The sequence below is a fragment of the Spea bombifrons genome, chromosome 1 (assembly GCF_027358695.1).
Source record: "Spea bombifrons isolate aSpeBom1 chromosome 1, aSpeBom1.2.pri, whole genome shotgun sequence".
Classification (NCBI taxonomy): domain Eukaryota; kingdom Metazoa; phylum Chordata; class Amphibia; order Anura; family Pelobatidae; genus Spea; species Spea bombifrons.
Genome location: NC_071087.1, coordinates 112,776,109 through 112,797,342, shown reverse-complemented (window position 1 = coordinate 112,797,342; position 21,234 = coordinate 112,776,109). Strand labels below are relative to the sequence as shown.

General features: G+C 39.1%; 1 long non-coding RNA gene across 1 annotated transcript; it reads right to left on the bottom strand.

Annotated features, from left to right (window-relative positions):
• Positions 1-342: 342 nt before the first annotated feature.
• LOC128474709 (uncharacterized) lies at positions 343-20,539 on the bottom strand. Its single transcript, XR_008346392.1, has 2 exons — positions 19,948-20,539; positions 343-591 (listed from the first exon to the last, which is right to left on the bottom strand). It is a non-coding gene; the product is annotated as an uncharacterized LOC128474709 (long non-coding RNA).
• Positions 20,540-21,234: the final 695 nt, after the last annotated feature.

Sequence of the window (21,234 nt, the reverse complement as noted above, 5' to 3'; positions counted from 1 at the left end):
GCTGGGAAGAGAGGGAGGGGTATGGGTTGCAAGATTGGGGAGGGGTTGGATTTGGCATTGGCAGGCTTTATCTAAGACCCACTTACACATGAAGCAAATGGTTTGCAAAAGCATCAAAATGTATGCCTTTGATGTGGATATAAAAAGAAGAGGGACTGGAGGGGATATATTCCAAACGCCGAATGTTTAACCCCTTCACGAAGCCTTGCACACCACTGTTTACCCTGGCTCATTATTGTAATGGTGCAGTGATGAAAGTGTGAAAGTCTCAGTTGCCTTACACCCCCTAAACTATTATATTTTAAGAATATCTCATCTGCGAGAGTAACAAGAGTGGCCCGCTACCGATGTATTATTCATTTTTTACTCAATACGCTTCATGTAGTATGCTCACATTAATTTCTGCAGTACGATTTTCTAGTATGATTTGTTGCCTCCTGTACTACACTTCACAATATGGTGGTGCTTTTCAGATGGAGATGACCACAGCAGCATCATAGACTTGACAAGGAAGGGCTTTTCCAAAGGATCTTGTACACATTCAGTGTCTTTTTTGTGCCCCTTTTATTTTGCTTGTAATTTTTGTTCAACCTAAAAAAAGAAAAAGAATGCTGTTAAATCCCCTTTATGGGACCCCCACGTTTAAATCCTTTCATTCCCCCAGAGCCCCCCACCGCCTTATACTAATGCACAAAAGGGCAGACATAGGAAAGACATGGCTACGTTGTGAATATGTGAGTAATGGGGGAAGCAGGAGGGAGATTAAGAGGACAGATTTGAGGGAGTGGATGGGGTTTAAACATGATTATTAACTCATTAAATACCATGAGGGACACCAACCCATTACAACCCAAGGTGTTATTATATATAAAACATGTCTATGGGACAACCAAAGATGGATAATGAAAGAGGAAGGAGAGACAGTGTGCAAAAAGAGAGGTAAAAAATAGAAAGGAAAATATCAGGTACATTACAGTGCTGTGGATTTTTTTTTTTACACCTTTCCAAATTCTTTTTATTTTAATATATTTGTCACATATAAATGTTTCAGATCACCAAACTAATTTTAATAATAAAGATAACACAAAATGCAGTTTTTAAATGATGATTTCATGTATAGAAGGAAACAAGTATCCCACCCGACCCGGGCTATGTGAAGAAGTAATTGCCCCCTTAGTTACTAAGTGAAGTAATTAACCAAATTTAGTTGATAATTGGGTTCCCAAACTCTATTCCAGTTCCAAATGTGTTTGCTGGAGTTAAGGTCAGGGCTCTGTGCGGGTCAGTCAAGTTCTTCCACACCAAACTCACCCAACCATGTGTTTATGGACCTTGCTTTGAGCACTGAGGCACAGTGATACTGGAATAGAAAAGGTCCTTCCCCAAACTGCTCCCACAAAGTTGGAAGCATAGCATTGTCCAGAACTTTCGGGGAAAAGTTTGGGGAAAGCCTTTTTCTACAAGATCAGCTACAAGTGTTAGGCTGTATCTATCATCATCATCATTATCTTCTCACCCCTTATAACAGATACATTCCAATTGTAGAATAACTATCAGCTATTAATTATGGAAAATATAACACATGACTTGTAAATTGCTCCCCCACATACATTCCATACACAACCTATCTTACTTCAAATGGCTAATTTAGAACAATTTACTTAATCTGCTATTTATTGTTAATGTATTATTTCATAAAGCATTGTTACATATAGGATACAGTTTATACTAAAAATATGAATATTAAAGAATTTTTGCAATATTCTGATGGCTCAGTGAAAAGTGGTTGAGGAGATGAGATGACCACGGAATCTGACGCTTACCAGATAGGAGAAAGCAGCATTTTGGAATAAAGTATGGAGCTAATGTAATAAGAGAGCAGCATCTATATGGAAAAATATTTTACAGACTCCGGCTTCAGAAATATGATGCCACTTTGGCGTATTGTAGTTAACCTTTAATTGCTCCATCACAGAATACATTATCAGTTTCATTTCTGGAACTGTCAGCTGTCATTACAGACTTGCATAAATAAACAGCGGCCCTACAGCCCTACTGAAACAGATGAGTGTTGACCACTAGTTAGCGAGAGCGCGGACATCAAGGGTGCCTGATTGCAAGCAGCCACACTCTATCATTTGTAAATGCTGGATGTGGTTGCCATAGCGATCTTCTGGGAATCCTGCCAAGGTAGAAGCGTTGATACATTGCATACAAGACTTATATGTCGCTCTATAAATTCTATATCTCTACATGCACATACACAAAGATATGCAGTATTGGTAAACAGTGCGGAACCTGGTTGTATGGTTGAGTTTAAAACTAAACCGAAAAAAAAGTTTATTTTATATTAGTGCTTAATATAATCATTTGGAAACAGATTTGTTTTTAGCACTCTAAGAGAAAATATTGATACAGTTTACCTGTCACACAAATGCTTGATTTCTGATATGTTCAATTCCTACTTTATTTCAAAAACATAATTTATCATAAATGATCTCTTCAAAAAGTTTTTAAATTCCATCCCATTAGGGCCCAGTAAATGAAAAGGGACCCTAAACCCCTTAATTTGCTTATAAGGTCAATATAAAACCTCAGTCTTATTATTGTTTTATGTGTTTTGAGAGCACACTTTTACCTACATGGTGTAGACATGTGTAAACAGGAACGTGTGAGCAGCCGGATGGAAAGCTGCAAGAGAGGTAAGAGGTAAGTGGGTGCGGACGGTAGGGGGTATGTATATTTGTATGCATGTATGTAAGCATGAATGTTTATGTATAAGTGTACCCAACAAACTTATCAGAGATGAAGACATATTCTTAAGACAAATATACAAAGATGTAACTGTTCTTTTTTGTTTAAAAGTCAAAGGGAGGCCTGAATTGTTAGTGTTGTTGAGGCAACAGGTACAGAGAGGCTGAAGCAGATGTGCATGAAATCAAAAGAGGTCATTATTATTATATCAGAATAATTATTTAGTTTGTAATAAGAATACTTAGGTACCTTAACAATAAAATACTCCTGAGAACCTGGAAAATATCTATCTGTACACTACTCTATTATAGCCTGCTCAAAAGAAAGGGGTGAGCAATGCATTAAAACTGTGTTATATGTCACTTTGGCACTGAAAAGAGTAACACAATGCACATAAATTGTGTATTTATGGAGCCTATAGAACACTAGGGTAAACGTGCCTTTTTTCTCTTTTACTTGGTAGAAATAATGAATTCCTACCTCAAGTATAAATAAGAAAGACATGAGCTGGTACTCTTAAGCAACAACATACTTTTTTAGAGCACAGCAAGACAACAATGTTAATAGATAATGGGGCTTTGCCTGGTATAGCATAAAGTATCTAGATCAGACCTGGGCAAAGCACGGCCCGCGGGCCACATCCGGCCCGCTGAATAGCTCGGACCGGCCCGCAAAGAGTGTCCTGGTGACTCACCAATGAGTCCGGTGTCCCCCCCCGCCCCGGTCACTTACCTTAAACTCCTGTGTTGGAAGCGTTTGTCTCGGGTGCCGGCGCTTTACGCTGGGCGCCGGCATATGACGTCAGACGCCGGCGATCAGCAGTGAAGCGCCGGCACCCGAGACAAACGCCTCACGCTTCCAACACAGGAGTTTAAGGTAAGTGACCGGGGCGGGGGGGGGGATCCTGAGAAGGGGGGGTTAGGGAGTTAGAGGGGAGATACTGAGAAGGGGGGGTTAGGGAGTTAGAGGGGAGATACTGAGAAGGGGGGTTAGGGAGGGAGGTCTTACTGTGTGTGTGTGTCTTACTGTGTTTGTGTGTGTGTGTCTTACTGTGTGTGTGTGTGTCTCACTGTGTGTGTGTGTGTCTCACTGTGTCTGTGTGTGTCTTACTGTGTCTGTGTGTGTCTCACTGTGTCTGTGTGTGTCTTACTGTGTCTGTGTGTGTCTCACTGTGTCTGTGTGTGTCTCACTGTGTCTGTGTGTGTCTTACTGTGTCTGTGTGTGTCTCACTGTGTCTGTGTGTATCTTACTGTGTCTGTGTGTGTCTTACTGTGTCTGTGTGTGTCTTACTGTGTCTGTGTGTGTCTCACTGTGTCTGTGTGTGTCTTACTGTGTCTGTGTGTGTCTTACTGTGTCTGTGTGTGTCTTACTGCGTGTGTCTTACTGTGTTCATAGCTTATTCAGTTATTGTAATAAATATTTTAGCCCATTTTTTAGCTCAAAATATTTTTTCCTTTTTTTTCTCCTCTAAAATCTAGGTGCGTCTTATCAGCAGGTGCGTCTTATAGAGCGAAAAATACGGTATGCACTCCGAAGCCTTGTTCATTTTGTTCACTTCTGTGCTGTGCTAATAGTTATTCAGGCCTTACTTATTCAAGCACCTCTACCAATGACGTAGGCTTGAATAACTTTATTAAACAGCACATAAGTTAACAAAATGGACAAGGCTTCGGAGTTTGTAGTTTGTAGAGGTCTGGCCCTCTAAAACCATTCCAATTTCTCATGTGGCCCCATGGGAAAATTAATTGCCCACCCCTGATCTAGATGGTAGCACTAGGACAACCCAGAGAGCTCCCATAGGTGCTTATGTTTACTGACAGTCTTTTTGGATCTGTCTTTCCTGATACCCTGGGCTGTGACCCAGAATATCACATGATTACCAAATACTTCATCATCAGATATTAGCATAATCTTAAAAGTTCTCTACCTACAGAGATTTCCCACAATAATGTGGACCCAGCCCTAAGGACAATTGTTCTATGCATATCACCTCTTCACCGCTAAAATGCAAGCTGTTTGTGGTGGCATGCAAGTGCCTGCAACTTAAAATTTTGCAAGTTTTAGGCAAGGGCATGCCATGGAATTTGCGTTCAATGGAAATTTGCATGTCCTGAATTGATTTGTGCAAAAATTACTAACGTAATATCACCCTCACAATATATTTAAATAAATTAAGGGCGAAATCGAAGTTAGACTTTTTCTTCCCAATTGCTGAATTCCCAGCACAGTATCAAATGTTATCTAAGAGTTATGGTAACATTTATCCAGGCTCTGGATTGCTTTCTATGCCACGCCGGTGTGTAATCTAATCCCAGGATACAATGTTTTATATTCCACTTTGTTTTGTTTTCTTATCGTTTTTTTTTTGTACCACTGCCTGGTTTTACGGATTTATTTCTTTTTGAAAATCTCCAGATCCGAGTCTTGTTTTCCAACACATAGATGTTTCATTATGACTGCTATATGAGATATATCGTACTTTTATCATACACCAGTGCACACAGAACCCTAATTTTGTCATCCTTTTGTCAACAATGCTGTACGAATTGTGTGTCGATCTATACATCTACTCTGTGTCATATGCTACAGTGTAATATTTTTCTCATGCTGCATGACCATTTTCTTATGATGATATGCTACAATCTCAGATCTTAATAAAATGTTATTTACAAAAAAAAAAAAAACGACATACCTTTTTATGTCATTTTTATTGGCCCGATTATAGGTCGCACCCTTATGGTTTGGTGCTATTTTAAAGAAAAATATATTTTTAAATAAAAAAATGTGGAATGTTTCTAACATTCTAACTCTAACATGTTGCTTGCCCGCAGCAGGGCTAAATGAAAAAAAACCCAAAACACCTGCCTGGTGCCTGGAGCTGCAAGTCCTGTGCTCTGGGTGATACGAATTGCACATCCCTGAGCTAAACCCAGATAATAGGCCGCACGCCCAGTTTAAAGATTTGAATTTTTGGGGGAAAGTGCCTATAATCGGGCCAATACGGTATTCTATTTTTGGAGTGGCTCCTTTCCCTGAGCTGAAAATGAGACGTGATGGCTTTCAAGATGTACTGTGAAAAGATAACAATGATCTTTTCTTTCCTCACAGATTTTTCTTGAATGGACCTCATCTCCCCCATAATGGGGTCTTAGATGTTTTGGGTTAGGTAGAACCTTTAACATTTTTTAGTATTTTACTGTGATTTCTACTCCCTCCTCCTTGCAGGGCAGAGATAGAGGGAGAGAAGACCACAAGGATTTTTTTTAACCTCCCTCATCACAATGGGCATGGGGAGCAAGTGGATATAAACGCCCACCAATGATTTTTACCCCTTGACATCAACTGCTGTTCCAGGCACATTCGTGACAACTAACGTGCCAAGCACACCATTGGGTTAAGCAAGCTAAGAAAGTGATGTCTTCACTCAATGGTGTTGCTACAATGCCTCAACATTGATTGGATATCAAGGCATTCAGCAACACACAAAAAATCCAATGAATTTTGAGAAATGGTTGATGCGCTTTGTAAGTAAGCAACACACAAAAAATCCAATGAATTTTGAGAAATGGTTGATGCGCTTTGTAAGTAAATCTACTTTTAAATAACTCCTGACTATCCATGTACCCATATTCTTTTAAGTCGCCGCTATATGTCCATTATTTAAAAATAGCAAGAATTGTCATATTTAATTTGGAATGTAAAAATAAACATTGTAAAGGTATTAGTGTCATAGGCTGATGGCAGGTCTTCCAAACTCCACATAGTTACACTACATCAGGTGGCCTTTCAAGTCAGCGTGGGAGCATCTTTTCATCATATAATCTTGTAGTATTCTTAGATATTAATAAACTCTAATTTGAATTTGAGCTATGTTGGTAGATGTGAGATATATGTCTGCTTGAATGTGTCATAGAACCACTTTCTGACCCATTTATTTCCCATTTTCTTTTCTTACAAACGCAATGGACATATTTTTCATTTTATGAAGGAATATATATAGGATGTTCTTGTTCCACTGGGATATCTCCTGTCTTCTTTGTGAAGATGGAGTCTTTAGTTGAAAATGGTACCCTTTAGTTGGCCAATGCAGAAAAAGATTTAGAGATACATAAGCTTGTTGGACCTTTGAGTAAAGATTACATCGCTATGCATTATACTGGACCAGCTCTGTGACCAACAGGCTAATTGGGGTTGACCATTGATAATCCAGAGTCATGCCATGGAGGTGAACTTCAAACTCGCTCTTTAATGTATATACTGAAATTATATGATGCAAGGGAGGCTTTTTTTTTTTTAACAAACACAAATTTCCCAACACCAAGAACCGAATGTAGTTCTTGGCTATTTCAACAACACATCCATTACAGATCTCTGGGTCACACAATTTAATATCCATACCTTCTAAAATCACAGACAGCAGGATGCCAGAGTCACAATGGTGTCCTTTTTAAAAGATGAACTTCCAAGGCTGGATCACAGTCATTGAACTTTAGCAGAGTGCAGGATTTTCTGGCTGAGAAGCAACTTTAATGTCCAATTCAAGACTAATTCAGCCTAAAAATGATATTATGCCTTGAATTTGAAAGACAACTGGTGGATACTTGTGTAAATGATATTATAGAAATTAAATCTGGTAGGATTCTTTTCAGAGGTACCTCTCACTCTACAGTACAGTAGCAAATGAGGGAACCCTTCAAAGTTCCATCAGCAAATAATTATTTTTCTTGTATGCAAAAGATTTGGAGAGTATTGCAGTGTCTTGAAAGCTTCTGTTTAATATACTTACAGTTTGCCATTGAATGTATCATGTTTACTTTTTTGTTACAAAAGTATCTTAACTCCTGCTTAATAACTTTGCTGCCAAAAAATGACATGAATGCTTTATTGCATAGATACAGTCATCCACTACCCCACTTGCTGAATCTTTGAACAAAGTAACATTAGTTCTAATTTAGAATTTTCTACTAGGAGTTAAAATCATATCAAATTGATATACAAACTATAAAATGCAGGACAGCACGTAGTGCGACCTTACAGTGTTATATGTCAAATAGATGGTCTCAGATTGTATTTACTTTATGTATCTCCAAAGGACTTAAATTTCCCTTCCACAAGCCACACTGTGTTTTTGTGTCAATAGGAACATAAAATGGGAACTTGGACACTAGATGTCAATTTTTGTTTATTCTCAAATTTCAGTCTTAACCTTGTTAGGGTTATAAAGTCATGGGTATAGTTATATAGGGGCATTATCAGAATCCCTTGCAGAAAGCATTAAAGCCAATGCTTATAGGACATTATACATCAGAGAAGGGGTTGCTAGAAAGCTTACAATGTGTGTTTATGTGATGTGTGCACAATCAAGGTGGATGGAACATGTATGTGGTGTGGGTGACTATGAGTGAGAGTATGTGTGGTCGTTAAAGTTCAAGTTCAGCAAGGTTGACCTTGATGGACTTGTGTCTTTTTTCAACCTAAATTACTATATTACCCTTGTTATGGGGTGAAGCCTTGTATTCTCAAAATAGCACACCACCCTCCTATTACATCAGGTTGCTTCTTAAAGCAAGGAATGCCAGAATGATAATTACAGATAGGCACCAAACAGTTTGTTCCTTAAAGATTAGTGGTCCGGAGATAAGATGGCAACTTTGAGAAAGACACAGGACCAGACATCACAATTCTTTGTGCTGTACAATTCTGCATCACGTGATTGTGTCTTTTAAATACTTCACGGATGTTCCACAATAACAAAAAATCCTCACAAAGGAAAGGCATCTACTGTGTCTCCTGTGTTTGACCTTGGCTATTACAGAATGCTTTTAACATTGTCTGCAATCTATATTTAGATCTCTGGTATCTCACCAACCTTTTTGCCCATGACACTATCCTTCCCTTTCAATGTCTAAGATTCAGACCCCTTGGAAACAGCTTATTACATCCACCCCAATGTCCAGTGTATCTGCTGTCTAACTTGAGATGAGATATGGTATACTGCCGTAAATGACTGCTCTGCACATATTTTATTTTACGCAACAGCGTGTGGGAGGACAGAAAAAAAGAACATTGAGATTGAGTAGCAGTTGTTTAATTCCATTTATCAAAATTAATATGGAAACCTAGTGTTTTATTTTTTAAACTAGACAATGCAAAAGGCAGTGTTCTCTTGGTGTTTTAGTATGCTTCCTTGTCTGAGTAATGCTGTCACTGAGATTTTTACTTCAGAAATATTACATTTTATCACCATCTACAGAGGCAGGTCTGTAATAAGTAAGGCATCTCAGTATGTTTAGCTTGAAACAAAGAGGCCATAATCTAAAACTAGAGGTCAGTGGTTTAGTTGTAATGTAAGCAAATGTTACTTTAAGAAAGTGGCAGATAAATGTAAAAGCCTTCCATCAGAAGTGGTGGAGGCTAATACAGTGAGGGAATTTAAACATGCATGGAATAGACATAAAGTCATTTTGAATCTAAGACAAGACCAAGGACCGATTTAGTCTCCACACCAGTTAAAATGAGCAGACTAGATGGGTTGAGTGGTTCTTATCTGCCATGAAATTCTATGTTTTTACCAAGCTATTGCTGCAGCAGAAGCTCATTGGGCTTGGATCATTCGTAAGATATAGTGAAGTCAGAAAGGTCAGTTACCCCTTATGTATATAAATCATAATTATTATATTATACTGATAACTAGTATACATTTATACTTGAACAGACAGAAGCAGAGAACCATTCACACAACTAACTTTAGGTCTTATAAGGTTCAGGAACACACTAATTGTAAGAGAAGCGTAAACTTATGGCCATGGTGAGGTTAAGAGATATTTGTCCAATATAGCCAAGAAATGGAGAAGGTTAGAATGCAAGACCTTTCCTGTTTGTTAAATCCTTATAATCCCCATAACGGATTGTTTTAAAATTTCATTTTAAATACCTAAAAGTGAATTAACTCTCCATAAATCATGATACCATTCTCACACAGGCTGGATGCTGCACAAGGGTTTGGATGGTAGAGAACTGGTTAATCAAAGCAACACATTACCAATACAGAAGGTGCTTATAAAGAGGCTCTGAAGGGACTCCCCCCATTACAACCACCCCTTAGAAAGGCGAACAGCTTTCTCTCCTCACACACAGCACAAAAGGATCTATAACAAAAGCAGAGGAACAGCTATTGTTTCATTCAACCATCCCTCATCATTCTACCTCTCCAGAACAAATTAACCCTTCTCACCCCAACCCTTTGTGCATACCACAACCGCTTTTTACAAAGCAAAGGGAGATTTCCCTTCCAACAGGCAAGATAAGAAAAGGGGCCGAGGCACCAGGGAGGAGGCTTCAGGATTATCTGTGTGTAGGGCACGGTAGGGACCAAGTCTTTTTCTAACGGGTTATCCTGTAACACAAGCTTCACTTGTAGGAGAGGTGGGACAAGATGTTCTTCTTCGGGCAAATCAGATACACAAGTGTATCTGGTGTCATGCCACATACTAGTTTACAATCTGACCTGGATGTGATTATTTTACCATTCCCATGTTTGCTCCCTTAATGTATGTTTAAATCTTTGTACAGCACAGTGCACAAGTATATCTCAGTATAAAGTTTACACGCATTTAATGAATTGTGAAAAAAGGGAATGATCTTTAGCCCAAGGTCACAATAAGCCGACAACCACTTGAATGGATTTAACTCAGCTTTTTATATGTAAACAAGCAAATTTACAGGAGCATTTTTATTTTATATATATTTTTCTCAACAACAAAGAGGGTAGTAATAGCAGTTGTGTTTTTATAATACGATTGGCAATGCAACTGTTTGTTTTAGACGACAGTCTAATTTGGTCTAGTCAACCAAACGTACCGGCAACAAAATAGATCACAAGGGCAGCCTCTTTCCAAAAAAACCCAACACATTTACAACATTCTTAAACCATTTGTTCACTTTTAAGGCTCGATATCGTCACCATGGGTGTGGTAATTGGTACAGACAAAACTTTTTCAACCTGTATTCGTCCATTTTTTTTTTTATGCAGTCAACATAGCACCACACATATGTATATACCCACACAATATATCTCTTATGCAATAAAGAAATATGCCAGTGTTGATTCTGTCTTTTTTGGCACGTGTCATAATTGTAAAGTTTTTTTCCTACAAGACAAAAGGGTTGGCCTTTTATAATGGCTAGTGAAGCAGGGGACTTTAAAAACTGCAACTTTCCTACAAATTCAAGATTTAGTTAATGAACCCCAGAGTAAGAGAAGAAGTGTGATAGAGAATAAGAGTACTAGAAAGAGCTATAAACCATGAGAATGTTTGAATTGTATAGAGTGTAGAGTATAGCTTATGCTCCAAATCTGTATGGGATTTTTTGGTAATTTCATTATACCCCTTGAACAGCTTCCTTATGCCTTTCTGCGAATGGCCTAGAAAAAAAAACAAAAACAAAAAAAACTATATAGGAGTGTTCCAAAATCTTTTTTATGATAATTTAGTATTTCACGTTGCCCAGCGGTGGATAATATGACAGGAGTTTAGTTAGAACAACATATTATGATTTAAATGCTGTCCCCCATCACACGCATACCACCACATATCCATTCTGACAGTGTTGTAAGGAGTTATTGGTATGAAGAGAAGAAAGTTGAATGTTTGAGAAGAGATATTGCGGTGGCAGTGAGAGTAGCTAGAATGGATAAGAGAGGATGATGGAGGAGAGAAGATAAGAAAAATGACAAGTACAAAGAATGATGGAGGAGAATGGAAGGCAAAGGGGGGGGCAGAATCGAACTGGAGGAGATTGGAGAGGAATGAAAGAAAGATTATGTCTGAGATTTTCAAACCGGTAAGTAAGCAAACAGAAGGTGAAACAGGTAGGAACAATTACATGCAGGAGAAGAAAAATAAAGGGTGCAGGGGAGAGGAAGCTGAATGGACAAATTATAGAAGGGAGAATGAGAGTAGGATACAGCAGTGAGAATTGGCAGCTGGTAGTGTGGGAACATAACAGGTGCAAGGCAGAACACGGGTGTTACAACAGCTCCTTGTCTCTTCCATTGTTTGCTTGTGATTGTCACTACTGTCCCTGTAACCCTTTCCCAGCCGAAGAGGTCTACAGTGCATTACTGTGCATTACGTGGCGAGGCTTTGAGTTTGTAGCCTTCCTGCGTCTCCCCTGGAGCCTGGCTGTGGTCAGATAACACCATACAAGTGATATACACGCGCACACAACATTGCTATCTCTGCTCCCCCGTCCCGCCTTTTATCTGCTTATAGCATAAGAATTATCTCTGGACTACACTGCAGAGGCTTATTTTATTCATCCCCCCCCACCCTGGTAGGGAGAAGCAAACAGCAAGCAGCCTGTGCTCTCAGACAGCCTTTGCCTGCAGAGCATTCCACCTTTAACAGTCCAGCAGAGGTTTGCGTTAGCACAGTGTTAAAACTAATGTGTGGCTTTGTAAACACCCTAACCAAATGATGCTTTAACCAGTAGTCTGCAGCAGCCATGCATGTGTGTGTGTGTGATCAGATCTGGGAAGGCTAATAACAGGCACAGCGGGGTGAGTGTGTGTTTAGAAATGCGTTCGTTATGGGGAATTGAGTCTCCCGGAGTGGGCAGTTAGATTTAATTGCAAATGGCTTTCCCATCGTCTCTTGCAGGCCCCCTGCAGTTCTCGCTACGCATTGGGGTTTCTTCAAAATCCTACGACATCCTTCAGAGGAGGAACAAAAAAAAACAAGCGGGGGGATCAAATATAAACTTAGGTTTCTGTGCTGCGAGGAGTACCCCTACAATATTTCAGTGGGTTTGCTATAATATGCAATCCTCCCCATTACAGGTTTCATTTTATCAACTGATAACTGCGTTATCTAATTATTCTCTCATTCTGTCGCTTGCTTTTCTTCCACTCCCATTCAGTCTTTTTATCCCTGATTTCACCTTGTACCCTCTCTCTACTCCTATGTTATTCCTTTCCCTGCTGCCCCTCCAGGCCTCTCTGGTGGTGCCCAGTTTTATCTCTTGTGCTTTCCTGCAGGCCTGGGAGATAAAAGAATAAAATCTTAGCTTTGCTTCTCCCCTGGATAAAACTGTTTCCCTGCTTCTGTAGATAAGACATGGTCACTAGTCGCACACCTCTCCCCCTCCTCCCTCCCAAAGACCTAAATCCATGCTGGCCTCTTATATTCTTCAGGGGCGATAAGCAGCAGAAGCAACTACCCATTAATATATACCAAACGTAACTTGCCTTTAAATATATATTTACACAATGTATGCCTTTAGTTGTCTATCAGGCCTGGACTATGGGTAACAACTGGCATAGGCGTTACCACAGATACAGGACTATGTGCACTTACATGATACCATACTATTGTCTGTTACTGACACAAAAGAATAATAATATTAAGAGTTGGACAATATTTGGCTTTGTCTGGAAATATGTTAAATATGGAGGATACCTGGACACCATGTTTTTGGTGACCTGATTTATGATTTCGTATTATTGTTCTGGGTTCACCATTAAATGACCAGTAATGCCCTGCCCATGGCACCAACCTAAGCCATAGTTGATGAACAGTCTACGATTGGCTGGTACAGTCCTGACAGCTGGTCTTATGCACAAGCTTTCAACCAGTGTGCCAATTTTTGGAACTCCCAAACTGCATAGGCTAAACTGCTCTTTCATGGATGACATGACAACACTGCCCATGTAACATCTGATGACATAGTTTGACTTCATTTTTAAACATTAAGAGGACAACATTTATACTAAGGAATACAAAATACAATAACTAAAATGTGGACTGAAAGGCAAAAGTTTTGGTTTGAGGAAATTATTAAGGTCCACCCCATTATTGAATGAGTCCATTATGCCAAGATTTGCCACAAAACCAAGTTGTATAATATATAAAATTCCTAAATCTTAAAATATGGGGTTCAACAAGTGGGGGAAGGCTGGACAGAACAGCATGGTAAGATCAACAGTAATGTGAGCAAAGAAATAGTAAGAAAGGAGTTATATAGATCAAGAGTGTTACAAAAAGCTATCAGAGACCCCAAGAGGCAGATAGATATCGAGACGGGAGACAGATTATACATTAAACGTAGGCATTTTCCCATAATTACTTTAAGAGGTGCAAAGATTTACGTCTTCAGGCTAATTCCCCGTAATCTCATTTTCTATCTAATCCCAGCTGCCCCTTTCACCTTTGCTATAATCCCACTGTCTTCGTGCTGTGTCCTATGATAAGTTTATCACTACTCGCACAGACTTAGTATAGCATGTCACCTTCCTCTGCTATTTCACAAGCATTAACTCTGTTCACTAGCACAGCTATTCACTCACACCTACTGGTGCACTTCTGCCCTGTGTACCATAAGTGGCACGGTGCCAACAGAGTGCAGAGTTCTCTGCTGTTTCAATACCATCCTTTCCCAGATCCCAGTCTTATGTTCAACATTTGATTTCCACATCCAGGACTCCTTTGTGCTGTCCTTAGTGGTCCCTCTAATAATAAGCCACAGCCCTACCCTGCAGCTCCCTCTGCTGTATATCTGTCCTTAGATTCCTCCTAACAGAAAAAGAATACAGAAAGGTGAGCACAACCTAAAGAGCATAAAAGGTGTGGTGGCAGTCTGGATGGTGTATGGCCCTGTAAGTTTTACAGAATGCCCAATATTTACGCCTTAGGTTTGCTGATTTCTTGGTGTACATATTGGTCATTATTTCACCAGCAACCCTGGAATCTGAATGTGTATGCTATTTATTTAGTAAGACAGCTACTTACTAAATGACTGTGTATGCACTTGGGCATTTATACACACTTTGAGGCAACTGGATGTCCTTTAACTGTATCTCATCTGCTATAGACGCTGTTTAGAACAAGGCGTTTTTATTTCAATGTATTCACTATTCCTTGAACATTGTCGATTCCTTGTGTGGTAATGTAAATGACCAAAATAAGAAATATAACTGTTTATATCTATTTTAAAAATGTTGCTCACCAAGGATCTGAATCAATGGGACTGCGCTGCCTTTCGAACCCTCTAAAACTATCTTCCATTTTTAAGGGCTCATCATTAATAAGGGCATCATTAATAAGAAAGCTGTGTGGTAGGTGGGGTGCTTAACCCTATGATTTTGACCTGCAAATTTGCACAAAAATACAGAAATGGAAGCAAACCCTAAAAAGTATATAGTTTCAGACTGATGAAATGATGAGCACACAATAAAGCAAGAAATCAGCGCACACCCAGCCAATACTATTTAAAAGCACCTATCTGAGGCATAAATGTCAGGGATTCTGTATTCTGTAGAATATGAGAGCACTATCTAATTCAGTAAATGAATCCCATCAGTTCTCTATGGACATACATGTACGTCCTAAAAATCTCTGTTTATGAACCCTTTAGGAAGTACATGTACGTCCTGACTTTCTTGCATCTTCCTGCAGCTACACAAGAGATCAGGCTGTTTATTTGAGAGTCTGGGCTCTCCCCTGTCAGCAGAAGCCAGCATTGTTGGCTTCCTACTGACCGATTGTAACTGCTGTCGGTGCAAGTAAACTGTTACTTATAGTGTGCCCGATCACACGATTGGGCATTCCCTTTATGAAGACTTACGACTTACGATGTGAACCAGAAGGTTACAGGAGCACAAGATATCCCCTGCAGAGCCCATCTAGACCGTGCTGGGATATCCAATCGCTCCCCCCAACTGGCAGATCACAAGCATTGCAATCTCCAATGCAAGTCTATGGAGACTTACTTTGTGATCACAATGTGATCAGTGCAGGGGAGGGGGGGATCGCAGGGAGGAAAAAAATGTTTCTCCCTCTTCCCACAAGAGAAAAATCACTAAAAATAATAATAAAAATAAGCAATAAAGCCATTGTGGCATGAGTGGGATACATAGCATGTTTAAGAGGGACCTAAAGGGATCCCCTTCCATATTGCACCAACACCACTATTTACATTTTAAACTCCAGATTGCCAGACTCTATAAGAGTTTGTTAGCCGTCTTTCTTCTAGTTGAGGTTCTTGCTACTTCTGAACCAAAAAATGACCCCGTGCTCACTAATATATCATCTTGATCCAGAAACTGTGTGATTAATTGTAGAAATTAGGACCAGAAAGGTTGCAAAGAGGATACATTGCGAGCACTATGGAAGAATAAACCTGTGTAATTTTTTAAAACAAAAATGTACAATTCTACCCGAAAATATTTAAGTAAAATGTGTATTGGAGTATTGCCAGTGTTGCTGTATATGTATGCATTTTCTGGCTCATGTCCCTCCACCCTCTTTCTGCTTCTACTTAAAGAGGAAGCATACTTAAGTAAGCTACCTATATTAGCAGTGTAGTAGCATATAGACCATCAGGATTGGACTCGATAGGATTTTTTTTCTAAAAGACTATTTAATGTGTTGGAGGTTCCTGTACATAATATAAATTGAAGCATTACCAACTTTTTAAATGTTTGGGAAATGGAAGCCAAAGTTATTTTTTCAATGCAAAATTTCAGGAAAAGTACTTTGCAGTTTTCTGTGGCCAACAAGCATGGTTTGCTTGTGAACAAGGTATTGACCAAAGGTCACGCTCTACAGTAACACCATGTTTAACTAGATCAGTGGAGGGGATTTTAACTAGCTCCAGTCTACTCATTCCTGAGATGGCAGGAGCAATGAGAGAAGACATCTTCCACTGCTTTCTGTCTCAGTAGCTCATAAGATATCACAAAACCAAAGTATGTGACAGAGCTCACTGTTAGTAGAAGAACATGCATGAAAGAGTGCTACAGAACGACAACAAAAAAGAACCACAGGACACACACTGAGGTTTAGTGTAAAGGTGCACTAGTGCCACATGTGACTAGTACATCGAGAAAAGGTGTCCAACAAAACATCTCTGCCATACAACTGCCAGTCACTATTGTCTATTAATAAAGTGGGTGCCCCTAGTGCCCTTTTGACTGAAAATGGTGGTTTCTTTGTTTGTCAAAGCTATTAGGATCCAGGCAGAAAAAGAAATTGAGTGTATTTCAGTAGATCATCACATTTTATCAAAATTCCTAGGCCTATTGGAAAGAAGTCCTTTGGGTAATCCAACCTTGCAAAGTGGTTTACATATGTTATAGAAAATACTGCTGAGTGTATCTGGCCCTCCGGGAGTTGCTTTGCTACACTGTCTCTACCGTATCAGCTTCTACTCGAGCCTCAACGCCATTGGGATCATTGGTCCTTGGTCCTTGATCCTTGGTCATTCTATCTTGTGGCTCAACCTTTGTTTTAGCAGGGTGGATAACTCCTGTGGTGTGTTCCTGGGTTTAGGCATTTTGACACTCACAATCACATTCCATGTCTACTTTCCCGCTGTTTCAAATCTGCTCTTGCCTCTTCTTGTTCTTCTGTCTTCTGAACCTGGCGTCTAATTGGAGTAACGGGAGAGATGCTGCCCCCATGTCCCCAAGCGCACCGAGATGCCAGAATAATGCAGATAAAAATGTGGAGGTTGAAAGATGCAGAAATGCTTCTCTTTCTCCATGAAGGCATCTCGAAAGAACATGCGTTGGGTAGCTGAAAGATTGGTATATGTGGAAAGGCTCACTCAGTTGAGTGCTGCTAACTGTTCACACAATAAGTCCACGCACAATTGTCTTACTTTTTACTTTAAACTGAGATGACCGATTCCCAGCATCCCCAGGAATGTACCCAAAGAGACAAGATGATCTCCTCCCATGAATCAATACACTTTTTATATATGCCAATTTCTTATTGGCCTTTGTAGCTTCTTACTGGCATTACACAGTAATGCTAAGTCTGTTATATACAATTAGCTCTAAATCCTTCTCCTTAGTAGTTTTTCAGAGGGAGATACCATTTAAGCTATATGTTGCATTGTTATTTTTCGCATAATGCATGAGTTTACATGTGTCTGTATTGAACTTAATTTCCAACTTGCCTGCCTAGTCCCTCTCCTGCAGAGAAGAAACACGTAGGTTAGACTGTATTATCCTACCTAATTTTGTGTCATCAAGAAACAGTGAGACGCGGCTCTCAATGAATGTGGGAGAACATTAATGTTAATTCATTAAATGTTAACAAAATAATAGGACACAGGACAGACCCATGAAGTACTCCGTTTAATACCTTGGTCCAGTTTGAGAAGTTTCCATTTCCAACAATTCTTTGCATTCTATATTTTAGCCAATTCCCAATCCAAGTACATATATTTGCCCCTAGGCCTAATTCTAAACCATATGAAAAGCTTTAGCAAAGTCCAAACAGATCATGTCTACTGCCACTCATACATCTTGCAACAAAACTACTCAATGACTATCTAAGCTGGCTAACAAAAACGTTACTTCAACTGCCGTTCATTACAATATCCTACCTGCACAGGTTTTGTCTTGATGGAAGTTACAGTCCAAATCAGCCATAATGGCAAATGTTTCTTGTATCTCTAGACATGAGTAGGCCTTATATTATTATAAATATAAAAACTGTCTGCGGTGGCAGATAGTCTGCATTACCAAAATACATAATGCACCCTTACATAATAATTAATCTAGGTTAGCCAGGGTTAATCTCTGTGTTGATGTGTGAAGGCATAGGACCAGGCCCGCGGCATCTCTAATGAGGCAGGTTTTTGTATGTGGGCGAGAGGGTGTTTGTACATATTTGTCCGTCTTTTGATAGTAAGCGAGGACATTTGTAGCGTGCAGCCCCCCTAGGGAGGGGGATCTGTCCCATCCTGCCACTTGCCACAAAACAAAGCATTTTCTTAGCCAAGATCTGAGGCAGCAGCACTTACAGATAGTGCTAATCCCTGCGGCTTTGATCAGATAACAGGCGAAAGGGGGGCATGATGCCGATGCTGATATGCACATGTCTTTTCTCGCTAGAGCCAACACAGTGACTTCAGCAGCATGCACTTTCTTTTGAAAGTCAAAAAATGAAAATAGCAGCCAGCTACTCCTTCTGGGTAAGAGCATATTGCAATAAACTTTCACAGGGGATGAGACTGCAAATAAGTGGACCAAGTATAGTGAATTGGAATGCAATATTTGGCATGGTGCGGATATTTAGTAGTCCCCCGTTAATGGCTGTCTGCCATGCCAACACTGGGACAAAGAGCAGTGTCAGAGAACAGATTAAAGAATGTATTCACTAAACTGTGAGTTTGCAGGTAGATTTAAACTCACCAACTTCATTATGCATTAGCGGGTAGATCTGCCCTGCACAACACATCATGAAGTTGCATTGAAATGCTTTAAGTGATAGCAACTTACAATTTAGTAAAAAAAAAAAAAAATAGAATGTCAGAGTAATTCCATAATTAAGAAAATAAGCCTAATGTTAAAAATAAGTTAAATAATTCACCTCTAAACATAGCATTGTACACAGAGGAAAAAATATATGCTACAGATATAGTTGCCCGTGTGGCCCAAGTTTTTTTTTTTTTTTTTACCTTTGTTGTATATAGGTATTTGACAGGTTTGGCAATGTAACTACGGTAGTCACCAAAAAAACGTTAAACTGATCAGTAGAACATTAAAAAAAACCAGTATATTGTATTAACATTTTTCTGTAGTTTTTAAAATATATTCAGTAACAGACTTACATTAACATTTCATGTTATCACAACATAATATATCCCCCTCTCTCTAATTTGCCCATATATTGTGTATTGTATATATATATACATATTTCCTAAAAGCATACTGCTAAATGTGTGTATATATATATATATATATATATATATATATATATATATATATATATATATATATACAAATTTCCTAAAAGCATACTGCTAAATCTCACTAGATTACATTAAGGAGCTGAGCAATAAGCATTTTTCTGGCCATATATGTATATATATATATATGTAGTAAGCTTGCACCTCTTTACCTACTGTAACAGTTCACCTGTGAGTTCTAGTTTTTTCATACCCTTCCAATGTATGTACTGTAAAAGCACTGTATAAATTGTTGGCGCTGAATAAATAAAACGGAATTTGATGGCGCTATATAAAACAATAAATAATAATATATAAACATTAGTAAATGTATACCATCTAGTATGGACTGTTTTAATTTAACATTAACCAGTTCGGCATACTTTTTCCATATCTTAGAAAAATATCCTAGTCTTCATACAAACCGCTAATATTTATGTTTATACACATTACCTTCACTCCCTGTCATTTTTCCAAATTAAAACACATTGTTCTTTGTCACCATTCAGACATCATTCCGCTAGTTCCATATTTTTCTCTACATATATTCTCCCGCTTCCACCTTTTCCTTATTTTTTTTCTCTCCGCTCTCATTTCTTCTATTTCTTCCCCCTGCCTTCCATCTCTCATCCAACCCCCCCTTTCCATGTTCAGCGTTCTCTCACTGAGCAGTAAAACTGATTAACCCCGGGTCACCCCCTCCCTCTTTCTCTCTCCCCATTGCTCCTGGCTCTTCTCTCCTCTGATTTACACGCTGTGTTCCGCTCACCACATTTGCATATGGTTATTGCAATTTTTATTCTACACCAGGATTTAGATTTTAAAGGGACAGAAATAGAAGAGGAAATACATGTACAACAGGGGGTGTCTGGGAATTTACTGCAATTACTCCTCAGTGTTCATAGTAAAAAAACAAACAAAACAGGGGTTAACTGTAAACTGATGGGGTTGCAGATGTTGGGCAAATATACTGCAGATGGTAAAACAGTATCCTTTGTACTGGTGACGGTAAAAGAAAGGGATTAAAAAGTCATAACATTTACAACAAATCTATACTAAAACACAAATTATTTATACGCCCAGCAGGTAAATAGTTAATACATATGCTTGCTGATACAGAATGATTAAGGTTTAACATATTTCGGTAATCAGGTGTGTAATGCAATGAGTGCACATCTTACAGTGGGCATGGCTGCCTATTCTGTCATTGGCAGTTAGTCTGGATCTGTTGTCAATGTTTCCATCCATCATGGGCAGTTTATATATAGATATATATGTATGTATGTATACACACATATACATATCACTGAATCCATACAATGTTTGTCTCAAGTTGTAAATCAGAAAAAAAAAGATGCTGCACAGAGGCACAAACGTCACAAGGCAAACTGAAGAGCCATTGCAGCAGGATGGCACATCTGGTGTGGTTGAAGATGTTCTAGGAAGAACCTGCTGTTCCCATTATGCATGGCCTGACACTCAAAGGGTTAATACAGGAGCTGACACATTGTTAAACAGAAATAGTTGTATAATAAGTACTGGACAAATTACTAAAAAAAAAACCAGACTGATATCTGAATAGCATGGGACATAATGTCTGAAGACAAAGCATTGCAGGGAAGATGCAATGGGAAGCGGCTCAGAAGAAGACAATATCACAGCATGCAGGCAGTGTAGTGAGAAACTTGCGTGCTTATCGAGGAATAACACAGCTGCAAATCTGTGTGGTGACACGTATAG